The following is a 20826-nucleotide window of genomic DNA, read 5'->3' on the forward strand; positions in this document are numbered from 1 at the left end:
TGGGTGGTACACTGTACCCATTTTTCTTTCCCCATACACTGATTTTGTCCTGTTCGAACTTGAGGTCTTGTGCGTGCTAGCACCATCTCTGTGAATAGCCATGAGCATCAGTCCTGTTATGTCTGAGAAACGCTGTTTCCTTGAAGTCGCCCACCACCTCTGGCTTTTAAATTCTGCCTCTACATCAATTCCTGAGCCTTGAGGAGAGAGGTGTTATGCAGAGATTCCATTTAGGACTGAGTGCTTTAATATTTCTCACTTTCTGCAGGTTGTCCACTTGCGGGTCTCTGAGTTAATTGCCATCTACTGAAAGAAGTTCTCTGATGAGAGTTCTGTAATACAGTGAGCTGTGGATATAACAGTCATTTATTTTGTTAGAGGAGTTATTCTGTTGCTATGTTCATTTAGGCTTTCCCCTAGGCCCATCATCTAGTCACAGCTTTTGAACCTCATTAACAGTGCTGACATGTGTTCCATCTCATAGAGTAACCCAGAAACCTTACCAAACGAGTAGTTGGTTACGCCAATAGCACCTATGCTACTATTGCATCACTGAGTGTATCTTGAAGACAGATTGCTACTACAGCTCTCAGGGAACATAGCTGGATGAGACTTAAAACTGCTTTTCTTCTCCAGTAGCTTGTATTATATCATCACCCAGCACGATGAATGCTAGTCGTAATAGGTCAAACTTCTAGTTGAGTACCAGGTTGGTTTCTCCATGTTCAATACCATAAGTGTGTGGTGTCTTCAGTAATAATCTCTTAGCATCATATTGTGGTAGGTACTCAATATCATTGGCAATACTTTGTAATATTTAAGGGTGGTCTGTGGAACTGTTTTTGCCAATGACTCAAAAAGATATAACCACTCCCAGGTATAGGTTTTATGGTAACATATGATGTCCAGTTGAGACATTGTCTCCCCCATCCTATGATAACTCCATTTAAATTCCATTTATATACGCATATATTTTAGGAAGCATCTACAGGAATAGGCTTCTGTATGGCTTTTCAAAAGACCTTTAGGGTAAGTTGTCCCTTCCCATGGTCCCTTCTCTACTCTGTCCACCTATCACCCTCTCCATTTAATCCTCCTATTCTAATTTCCCTTTTATTGTGTGGTAACAATATAGTTATTTCCCATTCATGGTCCCTAGAAGATCACCTCCTCCTTCATCCTAGCTCTCTACTTTCTGTTTAACCTTGGTTATTCTGATATTGAAACACATATATCTAAAAGCTAACACTGGCATATGAGGGAAAACATTCAATATTTGTCTTTCTGAGTCTCAGTTCCATCACTCTGGGTGATTGTTTCTAGGGCCATCCATTTGCCTGCAGATTTAATAATTTCATTTTTCTTGAAAGCCAGATAAAATTTTATTGTATAAATGTACCTCATTTACATTATCCAATTTACCAGACGGTAGACTTCAAGGCCTTTTCCAATTTCTGGCCATTATGAATAGAACAGCTATGAGCAGGGGGCCCTTTTGTATATGAACAAGAGTTTTATAGATGGATCTTGAGATAGATCAATTTTTGGCTTTTGAAGGAACTTCCGTACTGACTTCCATGGTGGCTATATAAATTTGCACTCCTTCCACAATGAATAAGTGTTCTTCTTTCTCCACATCCTTGCCAGCATCTGCTGCCGTTTGTTTTATTTATCTTGCCCATCTTGACTGGAATAAGATGAATTCTCAAAGTAGTTTTTATCTGCATTTCTCTAGTGATTAAATATATTGGAAAATCTTGTTTCTCACTCAGTTGTGTATTATCTTTTGAGAACTCTACTTCTGTATCCCATGTTTTAATTGGGATATTTGCTTTATTAATGTTGAGGGTTTTTTTTTTTTTACTTCTTTGTATATTGTAGATACTTATCCTCTGTAAGATAGATAATTAGTAAAGATTTTTTCCTATTCTGTAGCTGATGCTTTACTCAAATAATGTTGTCTAGCATGTAGAAACTTTTTAACTTCATGAGGTTCCACCTATTAACTGTTGGTTTTAAACCTTGTGCTATCCAGATCCAGGCCAGAAAGTCTTTTCCTGTGTCAATGAGTTCAAGCCTATTCCTTAAGTTCTCTTCTGTCATTTTCACTGTATTTTGTCTTATGTTGACGCCTTTGGTCCATTTGGAGCTGAGTTTTGTGCAGAGCAATAGATATAGATATAGGTCTGTTTTTTTTTCTTCAGCATGTAGTTTGTATGCAGTTTGACTAGATGCTGTCTTTTTCCAGTGTGTGTTTTTAGGCTTCTTTGTAAAAAAAAAAAAAAATAAGAAGAAAGAGGGAAACGAAAAAGAAAAGCTTTTCATGGTGTGTATATTTATTCGTGCATTTTCAATGTCTCTGATTTTATGCCAATGCTATGCTATTTTTATTGCTGTAGTTCTGTAATTAATATGAAATCTAGAGAACCTACAAAAAATGAACATATATGTGCATGACATACCAAACTTAAATCAAGATTAATAAAACAACTTAAACAGACTCATAACCCTTAGTGAAATGCAAGAGTAATTAAAAATCTCCCACGTAAATGAACTCCAATGCCAAATGGATTCAGTGTAGAATTCTACCAGACCTTCAATGAAGAACTAACACCAATACTCCTCAAATTATTCCATGAAACAGAAACTGAGGGAAATTTCTCAATGCTGTTTCTATCAGGATCATACAGTCACAGATAAGCTTGTCTTTTAAGAGAGAGCAATGAATGAGACTATGCAGTGTTATTGTGGGCAGGGCTGAGAAATAAGAAATCTGTCACAACTCATCAACGTGAAAAAGAAATGAACAAGAATGAATTTCTCTGGGGCTCAGTGAAAGGCTGAACCATGGAGGAATAATATGGCTGGAGAGACAGACCACCACTAAAACTAAGTCACAGGAAAGGTAGTTGTGGAAGGAAAGAGGGCCCTTGCATGCCCATTTCCCATTCTCTACCTCATGCCCCATGCCTCTACCTCTGCCTCCATCTCCAGAAGGTTGATTCTTCCAGAAGTCACTCTTCTGAAAGGCAAGAGAGCCTAGCAGTCAGAACCATCAAACCCAGAACAGAAAAAGAATAAGCATGGAATCAAGGATTGACCGGGATTAAGTGGCATGCCAGTCATCTGATACATATTGAATGAATAATAGAGGTGCAAATGATGAGAGCCCAAGACCCAGCATGCAGTAAAGGCTTTAGCGGCTGCTGAAACTACAATTCCCTTGCTGTCTCTGTGCTCCGAGTCTCTCGTCAGTACTGTGTGGTATTTCAGACTGTCCACTTCAGTGCAGCCTCTGACCTGTGTCTTGTTGCCTCTGTGACTTTCTCCACCCTCAGCTAATACCTCTTCATTTCCAACAAGAATAGAGAGTGTTGATGGGAACAGGGAGGAGCATGGGTTGTTCCGAACAGAGTTAGGACATTATCAAAGAGAGCTCAAATAATTTCCAGAACCTAAAACACATTCTAGAATATTTAAGAGATTCTTTTTCTTTATCTTTTTTCTTTTTTAAAGAAAATTTGGTGCCACTGTACCCTATGGAGAAAATTTGGTGACTTACTTCTAGGAAGCTTGCCCCAGACATCTGTGTCATAAGCTGTGAGTTCACCAGACGCCTCGTTACCAAACGTCTTGTGGATGAACATCTTTTCTATTCAAATAGCTTTCATCCTATTATGGGCTTTGATTGAAGACACAATCCAGCTATCTAGTCAGAGCAGCAATGTTGACACTGCAGTGACTGTGCATGAGTGTTTCAGAGTTATGAGGACACTGGTGGCCACCATGGGCCTCCTGCTGGTCACCTTCTCCTCCTTAGCTGCATTAGCAAGAACATCCAGCACTAGCTTCCTCAAGGGATCATTCCTAGTACTCTGGAATCTGAATGCTAAGAAATTATTTGAAAGCCTTTTTGGCTGGTTCCACTAGCCAGTTGGCTCTCAGATGGAATTGTGAAACTAAATTGGACAATAGCTATGAATTTATGTTCATAAATAAAAGACATTTTAGGGGAGGGGATGTCTTGCTTCTTTTTTGCGTGTGTATGTGATCCATGTGCATATATGTGTATATGGCCCTTGTTTATGCATGTAGAGGCTAAAGATTGATTTCTAATGTCTTCCTCCCTGTATCTGCACCTTATGTATTAAAATGGGGTCATTCATTTGAACTCAGAGTTTAAGTAAATCCTCCTAATCTAGCTATATTTGGCTGGCCTAGGTGGCCAGCTTGCTACAGGGGTCCTGTCTCTACAGCCCATGTTTGCTGGGATCTGGGATCATAGGTAGGCCACCATGGTTCCCCAGGATGTACATGAGTGCTGGAGATCTGAAATCCAGTCTCACAGTCACATGGCAGGTGCTTTATCCACTAAACAGTCATCCTAGCCCTAAAAACCAGGTTTATAAGGCAGTTTATGCCATATAGACACCTGGTTTGCATTCAAATGTTGAAAGAGTTCCTTTCTATCTAAGATCAGCATCTCCAACTCTTATCTACTTTGCATCTCTTAAACCCTAACCAATGGGAAACAAGAGTCTGGAATTTCATCCAAAAGCCTAGAGTCAGAAATGCTAGATGGGATAAGATTGAGGCTGTGACACCTGGTGTAAGTACATCCCAGAAGACAAAAGCCCTCATCCGACATTTTACTGAGTCTTCCACTTCTCACTCTAAAAAGCCTTCTCCTGCCAAAGGATGTTTGAACCACTGATGAAGGATCTAACTTGAGCTTCACATAAAAGTGAGTCTCACTCAGACAAGTTCATATCTGTATTCCTCAGTAAATCCCACCTAGGGCCTCCAATATATTCCTTATACTTTAATTCCAGTTGGGACAGCTGGTGAAAGTGATCTATGAACTATAGATTAGATACTGAATTAATATTAATTTCATGACACACACACATATATACATATATATATTACATATATATGTCAATGGTTTTGTATACACACACACAAACACACACACACACACACACATATATATGATGAATGCCCCATTCTTAGGAGAATAAACTCAAATAATTAGGGACAAAAAAGAGGCATCGTAACTATGACTTACTCTCTGATGACCTGGGGAAAATGTAATTTTTGTTACATAAAAGATATAGGATGGTGAATAACATATTAATAATTCGTGTGTTTGTGTGCAATACGTGGGATTTATTTTTACAACTTTTTTTCCAAGATTGACATGACTTCATAATGAAGTTGCAAAAACAAGTAAGTCCAGCTTTTCTAATGCTCATCTATGCTCTGCAACACAGGAAGCTAGAAATGCTCTCTCCTGATTTGTCCTGTTTGAGTTAAAATGAGTCATCTTCTCTTTCAGCTAAAGAACGCTTCTCTGTGGAGGTGAGCATCGCAGATGTTTTGCACATGAACCCTGAAGGTAAGGAGGGTTTTACCGAGTGCCCACATAATTGCCTCCCATTGTCCCTCTCATACAGACAAGGGCAGGGACGTGGCTATCTTGATTCTCAAAGAGCATCATCTCAAACCATCAATACTCACACAGAGCAGTCCACTATCCTCAAAAGGGGGGGGGGGGGAATCTTCAATCTCTGTTTCAGAAAACCTGATGCTCGTCTCCTTTTCTTGTTTTTCTCAAAAGCTTTTCATGGTTGAAATCCCCTAGCTGTGCAATTAGATTTTTATTTCCTCTTTATACTTGTCTGTACTTGGGAGGATTTTTTTGACAATGTCTGGGTTACTTTTATAATCAGAAAGAGAAAGATTGCATCTTCTTTTATTTTTTCAACCAGCTCAATACCAATTCTGCTATCACTTCCTGAGACATCTCTCGGCCTCTTTAATATTGTCACTACTTGGGCCTGATCCGTGCCAGCCTATATGACAATACTTATATGTGGTGGGCTCTCAGTTTTCCTCACCTACTAATACCAAGGGAGCCCTGGGAGCCAGAACCTGCCAGCAAATAGGTCATGGAGAAATCACCCACACAAAGATTGCCTCTGCATATACCACAGTCAAAGATCTAGGCTACTTAAGAAGATAGCAGATTGCTTTTGGTCTTTGAGACCTTTCCTTCCTGCTCTTCAAGAGAAAGTGAAAAACTCATTAAGATAGAAAACTGACTATTATTATTAGCTGAAGAAAAATCTAAGTGAAACGTTCCTAAGATTTCTTTGAGCCACCTTGTGATGGATGAATAGTGATTCTCCTTTAAGGGCCATCTTTCACTCCAGTGAAGGCTGGCCTGTCCCATGGATCAAAGATGCTCAAAGATTGTCAAGACCTTCTGAGTCAAAGATCTTTTTGTCACAAAGACTGCTCTCTGGTAGTATATTCAGCAACATTGGAATAGAATACCACTCCAAACCCAGCTTCAACAACCAACAGTGTCTAGATGTTGCTTAAGGTCCTGGGAAGGACAAAACCACCCACCCTGGGTAGTGACAGTAATGTGTTCAGACACTGCCTGATGTCTCCTAAGTGAAACAAAAATCCCTTCTATCAAAAAAGCACTTCTCTAAGTTACCTAAGCCCTGCCAAGACCTTCTGTTTTTTTCATTTAAGTGGATTGAAATTCATAGTGTACAGAGTGGAAACAGGAAATGTCTACAAAAAGAATGCCATAAACACTTTGGGTATAAGAAATCTCTGTGGCATTAATGTCATTTTCTAGACAATCCATTAACATAAGGACTGGTGCGTCAATCCAGCAAGAGTTCTATGCATTTCTTCCTACTTTCTTGGCTTCTAACCCTTGAGTTCACATGGTACTTGAAGGATAGAGACAGATTGAGAGTCAAAACATTATGCTAAGTTCTTTAGTAATCTTTTGCCATGTGGATTAGGAAGCATAGACAACTGGAGTCTGAACTATGTTGCAAACACAAGAGAAATTTGCCTGCAAATTACTTTTTTTTTTACTTTTATGTGTACTTATTTATTAACCACATGTTTGTGTAAAAACGTTACCTCTGACTGACTTTTCAAATCTTTTAAACATCGAGGCATAGATCCTTAACTAAAATTCATCTTTTCCACTCCAAACAGTACACAGCAGGTGAAGTTTTGGTAACAGAGAGATGTTCCAGTGGTTGGAACAGGAGATTGAGGCTCCAATATCACATCCCAGTACACACACATAGATATCTACTGTGCTTGCTCATCTCTAAGTACCCTTGGGGCCTTTCATCCCTCTGGTTGACCTTCTTCCCTAGCATCTACCCTAGTCTCATGTCCTCCACCCTTTACCCAACCTGGATGTGGTATGCAAAGATTATACTCATGCCAGTGGATATCTGTGAAAACACAGGCAGAAACTTGAAGGCAGTTAAGACAAGTCAAGACACACAGCAACACAGCTCTTCTTCAACATGAGAAGAACATCTAGAAACAAATGTTCATAAAAGAAGGCAAGAGAAAGAACAGCTCCCTGAAAAATTTGGATTCAAATTAAAAGCAGAACTTTAACTCTTGTCTAACACCCGGAAAAAAATACCACAGTCCATTGTGAGCTCTATAAGCTGCTTTCTGGCCTCCAGCTTTTCAATTATGATCCACTAGTTGTAATCACTTCAGAGCATGGCAAAGCAAAGCACCGCCCTACCTGGCACCATACATCCTTTTACAAGAACTCTGGCATCGTCCAGGCTCTGCCCATTCCATGTCTTCTGCAGCTCCTGTCCATACACTTGTGACTTTAAATCTTGACAGATCTGTGAGATATAAAGACACAGAATAATCCAAGAGCACTGTGGAGGAGTTGTCATTCACTAGGTGTCTTTTGATGCTCATCTAAAGGTCTTCACCCATTATCTTTGTATACATCACATGTTTCTGCCACCATCCAATTCTTGCCACTTGGGCTTCTACTTTGACTAAAATATGGTATCATTCAAAATCTGTGTGCTAATCTTGGCATATAGACATGTAGCTCGCTGATACATTTCTTGCTTAGTATGTGTGATACTCTGGGCTCACTCTCCAACAGAAGACAGAACAGAAAGACTTGGAGTGTTGCCTATGAGGGTTAATACCTTAGCTTATGCATCATATTTGCTTATGAGTTGGACTTTCTTGTCCACCTGGGAAGACTTTGAACTTGGAACTCAATGGAGACTTAGTTTTGTTTTTGTTTTTGTTTTGTTTTGTTTTGTTTTGTAGTAGAGAAGCTGAGTGCACTGACCCTCATTCACTATGCCACTAGCCCCAAATACCAATTTAAATATAAGCCTGTTGAAATTAAATATTAAAAATTCAGTTCCTCACTTATATTGAATCCACTCCCAATGTTCTATAGCTGCACATGCTTAGTGGTCATGTTATTGGGCAGGGAATATCAAGAATACTTCCATTACAACATAAGTTTCTATAAGAACAAGCTGACCATCCCAGTGAGGAGCTCTGGGAAAGTGATAAAGCTCAAACAGACAGGCTCAGCAGTGAGGGAGAGAGATGACAGAACAGGATTCTAAAAAGAAAGTGAAAGGACCAGTCAACGTACTTCAACTAGGTCAACAATTATATCACTGATACCCAACCATGAACAAATGTACAACTACTCTACCACAAAACACTAGGAAACAAAGAAGTAACCATCTTTGAGATGGTCTTTGAGACCCATTTTCTCCCCTGTCTAGTCTTTGGAGTCTGTGAACTCATTGTGAAACAAGAAACTTTTCTTCTGAATCCAGAGGCAAGAAGATCCTAAGCTGTGCTCACACATTGAAGCCAATGAACTCCCAGTCAATGGAGAAAGCAACACTCTGGTAGCCATATACAAAAGCCTATTTAGAGCTAGGATTATTCAAACCAAAGAAAACAATACAAGGCAAAGGTACCATCTCTCTGGGGACTTTTGACTCTATAACAAGTCCAAGGAACACAGGGGTTTCCAGGACAATTATTGTCCCTGTAATGGAGCAGATAGTGTGGTCATGGCCTCCTGCTGACAGCAGTGGTTTATCCTTACCTAGCACATTGTCAACAAAGATTACTTCCACAAAGTCACTCATCTTAGTCTCTCCTCACAGAGTCACCGAGGGAAGAAGAGCAGATGTGGCCCTCTGTACTTTACATACAAAAGAGTGAAGGCACAGAAAGAGAATGAGACAAGCCATAGTTAGCAAGGTTGGTGAAATTCAGGACCAACAATAGAAAACAGCCACCTAACCTGTCTGCAGTTCGCAACTCCTCTCTCTGGAGATACAAGTCACTTAGCACCTGTTCAGGTCCCTAAGTCTGTCATCTCCAAGGCTATGACCTCCTCATAGATAATGCTGCAAACTCAGCTTGTCACTCCATCCCTGTACAGAGTCCCCAGCAAGCTCACTGATGGTACCTCATCTACTCAAACTGCTGTAAGAGGGGACAGAAGCAATTGTTACTAATTCTGTTGCTGCCCTTCTCAGAAGACCCCTTCTTTCAAGCAAAAACATACCTAGTAATTGCAGAAAAAAATCAGTGTTTGTCTCAGTGTATACACTAGGTCTACCGTCTATCTTCCTGGCAAAAGTCAGGTGGAAAATGCTACCCCCCAAAATACTCTGTCTGCCTTGAGATACTCTTAATCATGGCAGATTTTATTTCTCTAGAAAACTGAGTTAGAATGTTTCCATTCATATGACTTTCAATAGCCTGTAACCAAATATGATATATTCTCACACTTGAATGAACTCATCATTCATGATGTCTAATAGTCATTTGCATTCTTGGCTACATGAAAGATTGGATTCGATATTTTCCTTTAGCATGCAAAGATATGCAGAGTAGATATAGCCTTTATGTCTGATAAACTGTAAACACAAAATCCACCACTGACTAAAACAGTGAAGAGGAAGTAAGATCTAAGGCTGTTTAGATAAAATAATATTGAAGATGGCAACAAAAATTAAAATGCTCACTTTAAATGTTTCCCAACTAGCTGACACATCCAGCATTGTTTGGCTTGGAAACTTGACAAAGAGCAAAGAGTGAACGAATAAAGGGCAGATACACATACAGAAAAGCCAAGTTAGCCAGGCTATGCACACTCTAAAAGAACAGCACTGTACTGGCTGGTTTTATGTGTCAACTTGACAGCTGGAGTTATCACAGAGAAAGGAGCTTCAGTAGAGGAACTGCCTCCATGAGATCCAACTGTAAGGCATTTTAGTGATCAAGGGGGAAAGGCCCCTTGTGGGTGGGACCATCTCTGGGCTTGTTAGTTTTGGGTAGTCTTGGTTCTATAAGAGAGCAGGCTGAGCAAGCCAGTAATGAACACCCCTCCATGGCCTCTGCATCAGCTCCTGCTTCCTGACCTGCTTGAGTTCCAGCCCTGACTTCCTTGGTGACAAACAGCAGTATAGAAGTGTAAGCCGAATAAACCCTTTCCTCCCCAACTTGCTTCTTGGTCATGATATTTGTGCAGGAATAGAAACCCTGACTAAGACAGGCACCAACTCCACAGCACCCTGGAACCTCAGCGTGTTGACTCTGTAGAGCACAGGAGGGAGAATGTGCCTAATCTCAGTAGGAAGTCTTACTAGCTATGCAATCTCAGGGCAAAAACTTCCAGGAGGAGAAATTGTGTTGCTAGTTTTTGCCCACACTGGTCAGTTGGACTGCTTGAACACACTTTCAACATTTGCATTTGAACCAGAGGAAAGCTTTACCATCCCTCTAAGGCTCCAACTAGGCGTGCAATCTTTGCCATTCCCATGCATCTGAGGAGTTGGTCTTTGACATGGCTGTAAACATGTCAAACAATACATATTCACTCAGAATTTCATCTGTTCTTGACACACTCAAGACTTACGTGTGGCTCTTCATACCTAGCAATGCACCCCTTGCCTTCCATTACAGCAGAACCCCAGTGTTTCTCAGTCGGCATCAACCTTTCTCTTCATCTAAGCCATTACACGTTACAGTTAGACTACTGAGCTAGCTATGTCAAGTTTTGCTATCTGCCCAAGGCAAATGGGCCATGCTCTGGAGATTCTACTTCCTCCCAGGGCTGAGTAAGTCCAGACTCTAAGCTTCTTCTGCATCTTTTTGTGGCATGACCCCAGAGAGGATACTTGGAGCAGCAAGCCATAGCATGCCTGGCTAAAGGTGGATTAAACACTGGGCATGTAGCACTTTCCTAAGAAATTCTGGGAAAATCAGTTTTAGGTTTGATTTAGCAGGTCATGATAACTTCAAGGAACCAGCGTCAGGATGAACGGTAGAAGGGGGGCTCCTCTCCCTCTTTCTTTCAGCAGAGAGGGAATTTTCTGCTATGCCTTCATCACTAGAATTTAGTGGGATGGCCATTCCTAAGGCTGCAGTCTGGACAAAAAAAAAAAAAAGATTACAATGGCCCTGATTAGCATAGCCTGTTACTTCCTCATCCCCTGGGGCTGGATGCCTGATGCCTGACTGGACTCTGCATAAAAACAAAGGGAGAAGTAGTTGTTGGAGAAGAAACTTATGGTATCTGCCAGGCTCATTGGGTGGATAGGACTGTGTCAAAGACAAGACAAGGAAGTTTGTTCTCACCAGAGAGGCACCCTCCACAGGGAAGCAGCGTCATCTCCTCAACCAGGTCAGATCATTTATGACAATAGGCATGACACCTACAGAGCATTTTTTTCCCTACACTTGTCATTTATGTGCTTTACTGGAGACTCTTTGAGAGATGGTATGTGTACACTAAAGGAGTTCTTTCTGACAAAATTTATTTTATGTCCTGTTCTTACATCTAACTATACATAGCTAGATGAAAAGATGGGTGGATGAATGCATGGATGGATGAGTGAGTGGGTGAGTGGGTGGGTGGGTGGATGGGTGGATGGGTGGATGAGTTGGTGAGTAGATGGATGGATGGATGGATGACTGGTTGGGTGGATGGGTGGGTGGATGGATGGATGGGTGGATGGATGGGTGGATGGATGGGTGGGTGGGTAGGTGGATGGATGAATGGATGGGTGGGTGGGTGGGTGGGTGGATGGGTGGGTGGATGGGTGGATGGATGGGTGGATGGCTGGCTGGGTGGATGGCTGGGTGGATGGCTGGGTGAATGGCTGGGTGGATGGCTGGGTGGATGAGTTGATGAGTAGATGGGTGGTTGGATGGGTGTATGGATGGGTGGATGGATGGATGGATGACTGGATGGGTGGATTGATGGGTGTGTGGATGGGTAGGTGGATGGATGAATAGTTGAACATTTAAATCACTAACATGGGTCAATCTACCTGTTTTCTAACCTGCCCCACTACACTCACAGCTGGATCTTTATATATTCACTCCTTTCCATTCCCACCCAACAAGTCTACAATGAAAGTATTCACTCTATTCCCTGAACTAGCCTTGGGTCTGGTTGTTACCTCTCTGACTGGTTGGTACCTTTTCTGCCCAGAAGGTTGCTTCTGAAGAAGAACAAGATGGAAAAGGGAGAAGGGGAAAGCAAGTAATTATCTTGGTAGATATAGTTGCCCAGATGTTTGAATGCAGAAGTAAGTCTGAAAGAACATCTTGTTCATGAGTGATAAAGTGTGACTCAGAAAAGTAGAGACAGGTTGTGCTCCTAAGGGGAGCACAGAGAGGAGGGTTGACTTTGGGACTGGTTCTGAGCATTATGAGGTGGGAGAGATGTGTAGGCTTTCTGTGTTCCTGGCCCAGTCTGTGAACCTACAATTACTACTATCCTTTAGACTTCCAGCTCCTAGTGCTTTGTATTACAAGTCTGTTGAGCCAGAGGAAAATTTACACAGAGAATCTCACACCAGGAGCCCTGCTGAAGTTTCTTCTGAATAAGATGGCCTGGTCCTTCTCGGGGCCCCTGAAGAAGATATTTTCTGCAAAACTGCCATTCACCTACTTGTCAGAAGCTGAATGGCAAATAATGGGTTCCTGGATGTTTTAAATGCACTCAGACACAGTAATGCAATTAGGGAAAGTAGGAGGAAGTCTCGAAAACAACTGAGCAGCCAGTGGGCATGAGAGCTGTTGAAATCCTTCACTCTAGCTTGAGAGATAGGTACATGTTCAGCTACAAAAATGGTTCATGGAGGTTGGTTCTCAGCCACTGCTTTACTCATTGCCAGAGACACAGAGGTCCGATACTCTATGGTAGCCTCTGTTCACACCACTGAATGTCAGGTTTTCCTTAGCGAGCTGGTTTTGTTGCATTAATGATGGTGTTCAAATCTGCCTCCTCAGTTGCAATAGCAGTCACTTTTTATTTCGTTACATTAGAAAAGTAGTCATTACCCACTTTAGAATAATATTCCCTCCCAGAGGGATTCACCATTTCTGTGTTAGCATGAATCTGTTTCGTATCCACTGTCTGAGCACCCGTGCAAAGACATTTGTGAGACATTAGGATCAGGCATGTCTACTTCCTGTATCTAATTATTCCTGCACTTCACCTCTGGAAGTCATTGAAATTTTAATCACATTATGTCAAGGCTTAAATAATATTCCACTGTTGTCTATGCTATGATCTGGTTAAGCAGCCCTTTAGGATCTGGTGTTTAGATTGTTTTCTAATAATTTGGGCTTTATAAATAACACTACAGAGGTGGACTCTCTTTATTCTAATGTTTTGTGCACCTAGGTTCACTCAGGTTAAAGTTCTGAAGTGTATTTTCTGATTCAATGTGTATCCGTATTCTTGAGACTTAACATATGAGAAAAGTTAAACCAATGTACACTCAAACCACAAATCCAAATGTATTTATACACTCAGTAATACCATTCTGAAACCTCCAGGGTTGTAAAAAAAAAAAAAAAAAAAAAAAAAAGAGTAAAAATAAAATATTTTATATGAAAATATTTTGAAAATTAAAATTCCATTAAAATAAACATTGTCATACTATCTATTTTTAAATGACACAAGTAGAAGATGTCAGCTTCTTTGATGAAATATTGTGGTGTTAATAGCCTTTTTAAAGTCCCAAATCCTTGCTAACTTACCTCTCTACATTCGGCAGACACTCAGACACTCAACACAGGTTATTTCCTCAGAACCATTTACTGAATACCCATAGAGTATAGAGCTTTGTTTTAAATTTGAGGATTAACACACACATACACAAAGAATTAATCAATGAGCTTCTAGTCTAGCCTGAAGAGCTACTAGAGTGGGGAATTGCATAAAGATAAGTCAAAATCATTATCAGGACTACCCTGTACAACAGCTTTGTGAGACCTAAAGTGTCTGCTGGATGGGAGATGGGACAGAGAATCAGGAGGTATCTGGTCTTTCCATTGGATGACCATGAACCTATCTTTGCTGCTTCTAAAAATACTCATATTTTCTAGTAGCCAGAGTTCTGGATGGAAAGAGAGACATCATTTTGGGCAAAGACTTATTTTAACAGTCTATATGGTAGGATTAATAAGATCCCAATGTTAAGTATCATCTACCATTGCTCTAGAAATCAATAGAGCTTTGTGGTGAATTAAATACAAAAGGAGGGGCTGACTATACAACTGTTTGGAACCATAGTAGGACGCAGAGATTTTAGGGAAGTGTGAGGGAAAATAAGGAGGGGGGGGCGCAAATATTGCCACTGTTGGAAGAACAAGACAAGGAATTTTGCCAAGTATCTAACGTGTGGTGGCCAGAGAACCCTTCAGCTTTGTCAAACTACAAAATCCTTGCTCTTTTTAATGCTTGGAGTGACAAGGGTCTGAGTGTAGTTTCCAGATGGGTGCCTGGTGAGAACGAAGGCCACCTACTGGAAGCTGTGACACTTCAATACTCACCCTTCATTCTGTTCATGTGTAAGCTCTACCATGGACTCAGAACAGTGGTGCTGAAGCTGGAAACGCTTCCCTTGAACTGTGCAGGGTATAAACTGCCCATGACCTGCTTCTCTTCTCATTTTAATCTGATGGATACCCAGGTTCCCATGTGCTTGGCACATGAGCCTACAGTTTTAAAGAACAAGTGGGGAGTGTAATGCCATCTTTTAGACCATAAAGGGCATGCAGAGGTTTTTTCCCAAACACCCAGGTATGTGTGAGCCCTGCCACTTAAGGACACCTAAGAAAAGCATCTCAGGCTATTATAGTTTCAAATAAATTGACCATTGATAGAACTAAGAGTATCATCAAAGCGACCAATTTTTCTCCCAAATCACATTGGTTTGATAATATTAAATCAATTTCTGTTTCTAAAACTCAGCTGACAGCCTTTGGACTACACTGGTGCCTGCCAGGCTATGGACTGAAATCTTTATGGGTGATTCCCAAGTAGAGTCTTTGTGGAAAACAGGAAAATTGAACTAACCTTTGAGTATTGACATCCCAAACTATTATCCCTTTCATAGTTTCAGAGAGTAGTCGTTATAAGGCATGGTGCTGATTAGATGTTATGGAAACAGGCAGTCATTTTATTCTTATAAAGCAAAGAGTAACAATGATTTGCTGGGGATTGCCTGGTCATTGTTATGGTAGAAAAGTATGTAGATGTTTACCTAGGCCTGTTCTACTTCATTGACCTGGGAAAACTACTAGTCAAATGGAAAGTGGGGCCCCGATTTGCTTGATAAATAGCAGTGTAATGGAGGACCTAAGAAATACAGAGATACAGAGAAGTATTCCTTCCATAACTTAGAGCCACACTTGAGTTTTATGACATTAAGCATGCTCTGTTTTTTTTCTAATTGATAGTTTCTTTTGACATGTTTTTATTTACTCTTTGAATTTTTCATATAATATATTTTGATCACATTCCCTCTCCCATATCCTCCCAACCAATCTGTCTATCTATCTATATATCTATCTATCTATCTACCTATCTACCTATCTACCTATCTATCCATCTATCTCTATCTCTATCTCTATCTCTATCTCTATCTCTATCTCTATCTCTATCTCTATCTCTATCTCTCTCAAAATAAAAAATAAAAAAACAAAAATCAAATCCAGTTTTCCTTGGCCAACAACTCTTTGACAGGGGACCTGTTTTGTTGCTTTTACCTTACACCACTACTTAAAGCTCAGCTAAGCAGCTCAACTCTCTGGAACACAAATGAGATCCAGAAAGCAAACCAAATAGACATTTGGATGAAGTACATGTAATGAAAGCCATTTATCTATAAGACAGGTGGAAAATTCCTTTGGTCCTCCCTCACAACTTATTGTCATCATTTAAATGACTTCAACTTTCTAAATTTTTATTTTCATGTTAGCTTTCCAACTTTGCAGATCAAAAGCAGCGATGGAATGAAATGGATCTGTTTAGGCCTACTAGAAGAGAGTTAGTAGCAAAAACAGCTATTAACTATTAAATTAAAATTTTTAGGGAGCAAAAACAATGAAGGATAGAAAGGTCGGGAGAAGAAAAAAAGACAGCTAACAAGAAAATAGCTAGGCACTGAGGATCCTTGTGTCCTAGGTATCTGATTTAAGGGTCTTTGGTCTGTATTTACTCTCGGTATAGCATCCTGTGACCATGCCACTCACTATAACTGATATGTTCACAAATGATATCAGTGTTCTGATTAAGAAGTCATAGAAGTAAATAATATTTACATTTGTATCCAATTCATTAAAATATTTTTTAACTGAGAACATGCTTTACATAGCTAGATACATAGCTACCCTGTGATGTGTTTTCATTGAAAAATACACATTTTTTAAAAATCATTTTATTTCATTTGAAGATTGTACACTCGAAGTTTTGTTTGCTGCTGAAATTCCACACATTCCTTCAATTTTCAATAATTATATTTCTTATGTAATTTGGCTATTAGCCAGATGCCCTGGAGCCAAATCTCATTGTATGTTTTAGTACATCTGTTGGAGCCAAATCTCATTGTATGTTTTAGTACATTTGTTGCTGAGTTCAGTTTAATGCACATGAAATGGTATTGGAGGAATGCACAAGACCTTAGTCACTTGAAGTGCATCTTAATAGGAAGAAAGAATTCCCTGATTCAAGGGTACATGTTATTGCTCCTCTCCTTACCCCCGTGGATCTGAGACTGTGAGAAGGGGTGAAAATATTATGTTCTTTATGGTTTTCTATAAGTGAGTCAGTCCGAGTTTGTAACTTAGTGGTAGATTGCTCACTTCAAAATCCTGACGCTCTAGGTTCAAACCCTGGCACTACAAAGAAGGGAGAAAATGGTAAAGCAACCAGTCATTCAGCAAGTGTTACTGCACCGGTGAATGTGTGCAAAGTGACAACGCGAATGGTATAGAAGCTGAACAAAATGACTTTGATAATAGTGTTCACAGTGACACTGAATCAGCACACCAGACATCAAAGGTTTACTTACTCATAGGTACTACTTGATTGAATACTGTAGTTATCACCCAAAGTAAGCAGTAATAGCCAGCCATTTCCAGATTATTCATAGATTAGTCAGGCTAAGTAAAACCAAGCATTTCCGATACTCAGTCTCTAGCTACAAAGCTTACTAACTGGATTGTTACTTCTCAGCCCTATAAAGTTCAGTAGGTTCTGAGTGGAATTCTAGAGCTTCCCTTCTGTTCCATGATCTCTTGAGTCTACAAACTACTACAGGCCAGGAGAGAGAAAGGAATGTGCAGACAAGGATGTGGAGGGGCAGAGTGTATTTATGGAAAGAGCTTTAAAGGTCAAGACTAGACCAAAAAAAAAAAATGTAGCCTTTCTCCCCATTCTCCAATGCCACAGCTCAATCATCTGACCCCATGTAACCATAAAAGGAGCAGTTAGAAGAACTTTAGCTGTAGAGAGAAAGGAAGAATAGACCCAAACTGTGGCAGGTTCTGGATCCTTTTCCTTCTCTTGTGAGGGACTCTCAATATCCTCACTGAAGTGGTAAAGAAAAGTACAACTTAGAAAGAAGAGATAATTTTGACATATTCTTGGGGTGAATTTCTTGTTGGACTTACTAGTTTTCTCAGATGTAGGTACAGCTCATCCTCAGTGCTCTAAAGATATTCCCATCAGACACCTGGCTATTTTCCCATTGATGCTCAAAGGAGGCCATGGGTTACTCAAGGCCACACAGTCACTGTGAAAAGGGAAGAACTGGACCTCCCTCACACTCCTCAGGCTTAGAGATGAACCTGGACCAGATTTTCTCAAGTCTTTGGTTTCCTTTCAGTGCATTTTGGAGTTTTTGGATTCAAAAACTCCAAAAATCTCAAACAGGCAGCCAGGGAGTCAGTAAACCGATAATTAATCTTTTTTATTTTCGTTTTCAATTTTCCATTTACTTCCAAGCTTGTTTCAAGAAATTAAGAAACACACAAAAATAGATAAGCTTGTTACCAACAGTAATTTGTGTGTACTCATGTTTTAAAAGGAATCTAAGGTTCTTTTCTGTTTAATTAAACCGCATGCACACATACACATACAGCTCTGTAAAACAGAATTTTCTTCTAACAATCTGGCAAAACATATGTCTCCTCCTACTACAGTGGCCTCTTGGTAGTGACAGCTTGCCATAGAAACAAACTACAGTGAGATTTCTGTGACTTGAAACAACATTCATTTTTTTAAAAAAACTCTTTTTATAAGAGGCAGCAGGCTGACTCTGGTGCTGCTGAGATTATCTGGGCTCCTCTGGGCTCTGGAGAACTTTTTGCCTTCTTGTTTTGCCACCCAATTGAGGATTTATTATCTTATACTAAATAGCTCCATAACTTAGAAAAGAAAACCTCAGCCACGTCCTGTGACTGTTTCTGGATGGATGGATGCAGCCAAAGTATCACCCAGTCACCACCACCTTTCAAATGGATGAGTCTAAAGTAACTGGATTGCAGTGTGTTCCCTTTCCAACATAATGACTCAGTATGCCTTATAATTATACATGCTTCCCCATGACTCGGAATAAGAAAATATTTGGGGACAATAATCCACTTAGCCTGTCCCACCACCACCTGACCTTCATTCATCGAAGTCTCAAATGTGGCATTTCTCAGAGAAAGCAGCCTCTCTTTCTCTTTTTCTCTGTTTACCTCTAAATGGAGCTCTCTAAATTCAGCTTCAATGTCAGTCACAGAATTACATTTTTCAAATGTCCCTTCCTGGGCCCTACATCCAGAGACATATGACATTAGGAGATAGTGTATACAGAAAAGTCTCTAAAGACAAGGCCCAGGGAATGTCTACTACTATAAAAGAAGAACTACTATTGGCCTCACACAGTACCCAGCATTAGAGCCACCTTTGGGAAGTTGGTTTGAGCATAGAGACCCTTATCAAAACAAGGGAAAACAGCCTTGGAGAAGTCACAGTCTGTGGTAGCAAGGTCACCTTACCTGTTCCCTGCTCTCATACCAGGTACATTTTGTATGTCTAAGATGGGGCTCCTTAAAGGTAGGATCAGTGGTCCTCTGTAGATATATAAAGTAGAAAGCATGCGATAAATATACAAATTCTGGTGTTCAACTCCTAAGATCTTCTTCACCCACTAGCTATGTGATCTTGGGCAGTTCATAGAACATGTCTGAGCTGCAGCACCCTTATCTGTGAGATGAGAATAATAAGGGAGATAGGGTCCTAGTGGCCTTTAATTAATAAAGATACTGAGGAAGCCATATAAAGCACAAAGATTACAAGTTCAAAGCTTGCCTTGGACACAGGGTAAGTTCAAGATCAACATAGTCAACTTGGCAGGACTATCTCAAATATAGTTGGAAAGTGGAGTGGAGTTATACCTAGTAATAAAGGGCTTTCTTAGCATGTGAAGCCCTAGGTTAAAACCTTACTACCAGGGGGAGGAGGAAGAGAAAAAGAAGAAGGGGAAGGTAGGGGAAGAGGTATAGGGAGAGAGAGGAGGAGCAGAAAAAAGAAGAGGAAGAGACAGAAAAGGAGGAAGGTAGGGTTGGGTTCAGACTCAACCCCACTCTTGTATATTATGTATACATAACCTATACACATCTTCCTGTACACTTTAAATCATTCCAAGATTATTTATGATGCCTAATATAAGCTAAATGATACATTCAGTTATCATACTACCCTATTTAGAGAATGACAAAGAGTCATATTTGGTTACAATGCAAATGCTTTCCAAATGCATTCAGTCTGGAGTTGATGAAACTACAGATGCAGAAGCTGTGGATGTGGAGCGCCCAACCATCTTCCGAAGCTCAGGGGACACAGTATAGGAATGGAAACTCTCCCACACTGGGAGTGTGAATCGTGGTTTGAAAGCCACTGCAGCCTGTGGAGCTAGCTGTGAAACATTCTATCCAAAACATGTTGCCTTTGCACTGTTATTTATTGATGGATGATCTCATGAGTAACTGGTTCCTCTGGACCTCAGGCCAACATGGATTTTCTAACATCTGTCCAAACTCTGCCCTGGACAGGGAGAATTAACATTTACCCAATTCCTATTCTTTCCTTTAAGCCAAAAAAAAAAAGCTGATTAAAAACAAAGCTCTGCAGTAAAAAGAGGCAGCAGGGACTCTAAGTTGAGTGAGTTAGTGTAATAGGAGATGGGTGTGATGCCTCCACCTTTGGGTAAGCATCTACATGTTAAAATCACCCTAGTGCAGAAGTGAATACAGCACTGAACTGTAATTTGCTACATCTAGCTTTGAAGATAGAACTCCCTGGGACACTACTCTGATGTTGGACCAACCTGTGCCAGCTCCCATTTGGACCGCACTGTCTCTGCTAGTTAACTCTACATCTTACAGAATGCAGCTGTCTGCATACCCAGCACATGGCCGTACACAGCACAGCTTCCTCTCAGGAACCTCTTCAGTTTTTGAAACAGGAAGAGAATGGGGTATGCAAACTCAGAAGTGAATGTTTTAAAGTGTCTCCATAGCTATTGCTAGTAGCTTTCACACAACCATGATGATCTAGCTAAACCACTGAGCAGTTATCCAAATGGCAGCCAACTTAGGATGGTGCACAGGGAGACA

At 40.4% G+C, this 20826-nt stretch overlaps 1 protein-coding gene across 10 annotated transcripts in view; it reads left to right on the forward strand.

Moving 5' to 3' along the window:
* Positions 1-20826, forward strand: part of Prlr (prolactin receptor) — a 171953-nt gene that overhangs the window by 111075 nt on the left and 40052 nt on the right. For all 10 annotated transcript variants that reach the window (XR_383824.3, NM_011169.5, XM_030248425.1 and 7 more), the window contains one exon: positions 5339-5398. The gene's annotated coding sequence lies outside the window, so the exon portion shown is untranslated. Of the gene's footprint in view, positions 1-5338; positions 5399-20826 lie in introns of those variants that run through there.

Source organism: Mus musculus, chromosome 15 (assembly GCF_000001635.26).
Source record: "Mus musculus strain C57BL/6J chromosome 15, GRCm38.p6 C57BL/6J".
In the NCBI taxonomy this organism is placed as follows: domain Eukaryota; kingdom Metazoa; phylum Chordata; class Mammalia; order Rodentia; family Muridae; genus Mus; species Mus musculus.